A 5,660-nucleotide genomic window follows, 5' to 3' on the forward strand; every position below is an offset into this window, starting at 1 on the left:
GAGGCATCAACATTTACACCGACTAAATGGGAGGGAAACACACACTTTTATGGGAGAGCAACCATCGGAATGGAACCTTGGTGCAAAGGGTAATTATGGGAAAGGTCTGCATTTTACTTGTAACTAAATATGTTTGTAGATTAATGTTTTCAGGAATATACTCTGTATCCCTTCCTGTAATTCTCTTATTTTAACCTAATATTTTCTTCCTTGGTGTAGACTATAGATAGATTAGATAGACTTTCAACTACTCACCAATAAATGTTGTTATTGTGTTAAAGCTTTCACTCATGGTCAAAGAACTCTCATTTAACACAAATCATATCTGAGAGATATTAAATCTGAAATATAGTATACAAGAAAAAGACTTAATGGGAGGTCGTCATATGTCTGGTCAAGCATGTGGTGCCCAAGCGGCTGCTGTTGTGGCCATGCCTATTCCGCTTCAGATATAGGTTGCAAACAGCAATGGTGCGATCTGCTGCACGCGTGTCCAAAAATGCCCACACCAAGGAAAAATCAAGTGGGTAGCCAGCAGCACCCTGCACCAGCGGAGCTCTGCGTTGTGATGCAGCAGGGTGGCTGCTCTTAAGCTGCCCCCTAGAGGACATCCTGCCTCGTTGGAGTTGTGCCTCCTCTTCCTCCTCTATTCTATCAGGCACCCAAGTAGAGTCAGTGATGTCATCATCCCCTCCCTCCTCGTCACTGGAGCAAACTTGACACTATGCTGCAGCTGGGGGAACATGACTGCCAGTTTCATGTCCTTCTTGGGCACCCCCTCTCTCTAAGCTCACGTTACTCCCTTCCTCAACCTGGGAACCAACATCAGAGCCTTCAAATTGCTGCGCATCCTTCAGCAGCATTTACCAGACACTGTGGTCGAATAGTTCAGGGGACTCCTCTGTGCATAATGGTGGGGCTACGGAAAGAGTGACTGTGGACAAGGAGCCGGTGGAATAGACCGCTTTGGCAGCTGCATAGGAAGGAAAACTACTCTGAGCCTGGGTGACAGAGAATGAGGAGGATGAGGACGACTTTGTTATCCACTCCACCAACTCTTCTGCATGTTCTGGCTCAATAAAACGGCCAGCAGCAGAAAAAAAGGACAAGTGTGCCCCACGGCCACTGGCAGAGGATGCACCATGTCCATGACCAGCACTATTGACTGTAGACACAGAGCCTGCTGGCCCTCTTTTAGTGACCTGTGAGCGTCTGCCTCTCCTTGGGGGACTTCTGGACATGATGTATATTTTGTTTTGCAACACCGCACTACACTGTATTGTGTACTGTGTACACCACCAGAAAAGTAGTAGCAACTGCACTATGGCTGCACTGTATTGTAATTACAATTTTTGATCTAATATTTCACAGCAGGGCCCGTTCCTGCACCCACCAAGAGTATCTGTGAGGGCTTACAGTGTTGTGGCACCACCACCACCACCGCCTAAGGCCCAATTTTTCTGCCCCTGTTTAACAGGGGCGTGTAATTACAATTCTTGATAAAATATTTCACAGCAGGGCCCGTTCCAGTGCCCACCAAGAGTAACTGTGAGGGCTTACAGTGTTCTGGTACCACCAACACCTAAGGCCCAATTTTCTGCAGAGTGTATAGGGCAGGCCATATAGTATATACAGGCGGTCCCCTATTTTCAAACATCCGACTTACAAACGACTCCTACTTACAAATGGAGGGAGACAACAGGAAGTGAGAGGAAATCTACCCCTAAGAAGGGAAATTCTCTCCTGTAAGAGTTAATATGGGAAAAAGGTGTCTCCACTGATGCTTTATCACCAATCCTTGTTTCCCTAATAAACCAAAATTTTCAAAATTCAATTTTCATTGGGACAGAAAGTGAGGTGAAATCTTCTGAACAGGGGCACAGACAGCAAAACAAATGTTACAGGGGTAATAACCCTTCCCTTTATTATCCAAAAAGCTTAAAAATAGATTTTTGGGCTGGAGCTACACTTAAAAAATGTACCTGTTCCAAATTACAAACAGATTCAACTTAACAACAAACTTACAGTCCCTATCTTGTTTGTAACCCAGGGACCACCTGTATACTGCTGTTCAGAGTATATAGGGCCTGGGGGCCCCATGCCTTTTTTTTTTTATTTAGATGCGGGGTTCCCCTTAATATCCATACCAGACCCAAAGGGCCCGGTAATGGGCTGGGGGGGAAAGGTTACATTACAACCGCAAGCAGTTTTAAATTACTTTTTTTACTTTAGAAATGTCATTTTGTGCAGGGACTGTTCTAAACACTGGAAAAATGCGCCACTTTACAGGCATACTATAGACACCCCCCAGGCAAATTTTTTGCCTGTTCGCATGTTCTGCCATGAACCGAACCGGGGGTAGTCAGCTCATCCCTACTAGTGGCCAGTGTGAAGGTCCCCCTTACATTATTGGTCAGTGCAAATCCCCTTTACATTGGTGGTCATTGTAAATCTTCTCATTACATTGGGGCTTGGTGTACAATCCTTTTATTCACACTAAAAGCCAGTGTGAAGGTCTCCCTCCTTACATTGGTGGTTACTGCGAATGCTTCTATTACATTAGTGGTCAGTGTAAACCCCTATTACATTGGTGGCCAGTGTTGAAACTCCTCTTTATAGCGGTAAAAAAAATCAGCATTAGCTTTGATCACACCTTCCCCTCCCCCCAGCATTGCCACTGATCCCAGGAGTTCTAGGATCCCTAGGAGTTTTCTGTCTATTGATGGGTCCCTTCATCACCCCAGTCCATGGTGTGCAGGCAGGTGGAGAGCGAAATTGCATGGAGGGGGGCCCTAGAAAATGTTTGCCCAGGGTCCAATCAATATTAAAGTTGGCCCTGGCTGTAAGGTATGTGACACCCACCCTTATCTGCCGTATGTATAACAACATTGGTGTATTTTTTTTAGCATGTTTAGGGCCTCTTTTTTTTGTGGAATTAAATTTTCATGTGACCTATGTTTGCAAATTTGCAAAGTGAGCATAGACCATGGCATAAAATGTTTTTATATATTCAGTTTTAACATTAGCCGGATGGGGGTATGTAGGCACTATCCTCAATGGAGGGATCAACATAACCCTCCTCTGCCAGTTCATAAAGCATCTCTAACATGAAACCATCACCTTCATCCTCCAGGGTTGACTCTTTTATTACAGATGGTGTCTGACTAGAAAAATAATCAGGACGAAGTCTAGACTAATTTTACAGTAAGTTTTGAAGATCCTTAAAGTATAACTAAAGGCAAAAAACTTTTTTAGTTTTGGATACAGTGGAGAGGGATTAGAACCCTGGTCAGTTTTTATTGTGGTATGTGTTCCGGTTAGGGAGATTCACCCACTCTATTTGTCCTTTTTACCATTATCATTGAAAGTAAAAGAAAAACCCAAATTTTGGGTTGTCCCCTGAAAAGTAATAGATTTAGGGACTGGAGGTACATTAAGATCAAAGGACTTGATCTGCAAACTGGTCTTAGGATCTGACTCATGATGGTTGGAACAAACCATACTTCCAACCAAATTGCAATGCTGAGTAGGAGGCTAAGGCGTAACTGCACCTTTGGTCAGGATTATGAGGAACAGAGTACTGTGCTTAACACTAAACTTGCAGAGAAAGGACACAACAGCCAGTTGATCAATATGCATGGTGAAAAATATAAAAAGCTGGATAGTGTAGTTCCTAACAACAAAAGTAGAAGGTCCCAAGAGAGTCACTTTCATCACCAACTTTAATAGCCAATTACAGTCAATAAGCAGGATTACCAAGAAACACTGGCCGATACTCCTTAAAGAGCCAAAGTTGGAAAAGGTCCTTCCTGATATCCATGTAAAAAGAGTAACTGCAAAGCATGTCAATACATCACCAGAGGTCAAAAAACCTTTGCTGGTTCCAATGGCAAGATACATGAAACCAAACAATTCATTACATTTTCCACATAATATGCTGTCATTGCGGTCTGGTGTATGTGGGTAGAACCACTCGAGCCATGAGAACAAGGTTCCGTGAACATGGTCGTCTGATTGAAGATAGCAACACAGAACATAGTGCTCCCCAACCTTTTTACCTTTTCCATAATGATAGTGCTCAGGGTTTGAAACTTTTTGGGATTGTGGCTATCACAGTTGTCTGGAAAATAAAAAATGTACAAATTATGTGGTAGGGAAACCTAGTGAATTTTCACACTGGACAGCATGACACCAAAAGGGTTAAGGATATTGAAAAAAGCACAGTTTTGTAATTAATTCCTGGGTGTTATATGATAACAGTGTTTCTTTTTTTCTGGTTTTATTTTTATCTGACAAAGACAAAGATGTAGCGAACAGAAAACAACGGTAGACGGTAGTAACGGTAGATTTCTAGTGTAGAATTAATATTACACAATAAAATTAGTTTTATAAACATTGAGAATGTTCATGTTATCGTTTTAGCTGTTAAAATGATGAGATGTGGTAAATATTAAGTATAAATGTGATCTAGTGTGTAGCCTAGGGGTTTTTTTAATAACTATTAAGGGTTTCACGTTATATATATTATAAACTCAAATCTACCAATAATATAGTATAGTTCATTTAGGTTATACTTTATATGTATATGGTTAGAAAGATATATGTAAAAGATATTTAGAATACACCTTTTGAGACTTTTAATCATTAGATTTTGAAGAAGTTTAAAAAAATGTTTTTGTTAAAGCATATTTGTTTCTTTTTCATGGTATAAGCATATGCATGCAAATTAATATAGTTCTTTGGAGCTATTTGCAATAAACTTTTTATGTTGGAATAGATAGTGTGTCATCTTAGATTTATTGCTATTTACAATAATGCCGATGGGTAGCTCTCAGTCTGCAGACGTTCCTCTAGTGTTGTATATCTGACAGGAAGGGGTTAACTACTCCTCCTGGAATTCCGAGCCGGGGTCTGCCTTATAGGGAGACTGAGGAGTACCACTGAGCATGCCTGAAGAAAGAGACCACGCCCTCAGAAACGTGCTGCAGTATCCATGACAACCAAAGCTGCCTCAGACTCATTTCCCCCAGCCTTAAAGTGTGGTGATTCTCTGCTAACAGCCGGTCTGGGTTTCATCCATGAAGGTGAATTGACAGCTCACGACCACTACTTCAGCCAGCGGCTTTTATTGTCCTCCACATTGCTTTGGCGGTAGCATTCCAGCTTAGTCTTCTCAGCTTGCACTTGGAGGATTAGGCGACAGCCACCCAGTGGGGATGGATGGCTCGTTTTTTTCTTGAGAACACACGTTCCATGACAGACTTGTTTAGACCTGGAAAATGTGAGGGTATTGTATATATTTTTCATGTTGTGTCCTCAATAAAATAAGGTTTTACACTAGGGGAGCGCTTCCCTTGTTTTTCCTATTTCCCTTCTCTGGTGATAAGATACACAGTAAGTCCAACCAAAAAAAGGCGCATTGAGACCTATCTAGTAATAGGTCAATCCATTGTTGTGAGTGTAAATCCATTTGGGGTCACCCGGAGCAGGGCCGGCCCTACCATGGGTCCCACTGGATCCATTGGACCCAGGCGGCACATTGACAGGGGCAGCAGAGGCTGCTCTTTAATTAGATGAATTAGGTGGTTGCCTTAGGCCTCGCAGCCACCTAATTTGCCTGATTAAAGAGCCCCCTCTGGGCTTCGGAGATTGACCACCTC

This window comes from Aquarana catesbeiana, linkage group LG07 (genome assembly GCF_042186555.1).
Source record: "Aquarana catesbeiana isolate 2022-GZ linkage group LG07, ASM4218655v1, whole genome shotgun sequence".
Taxonomy (NCBI): Eukaryota; Metazoa; Chordata; class Amphibia; order Anura; family Ranidae; genus Aquarana; species Aquarana catesbeiana.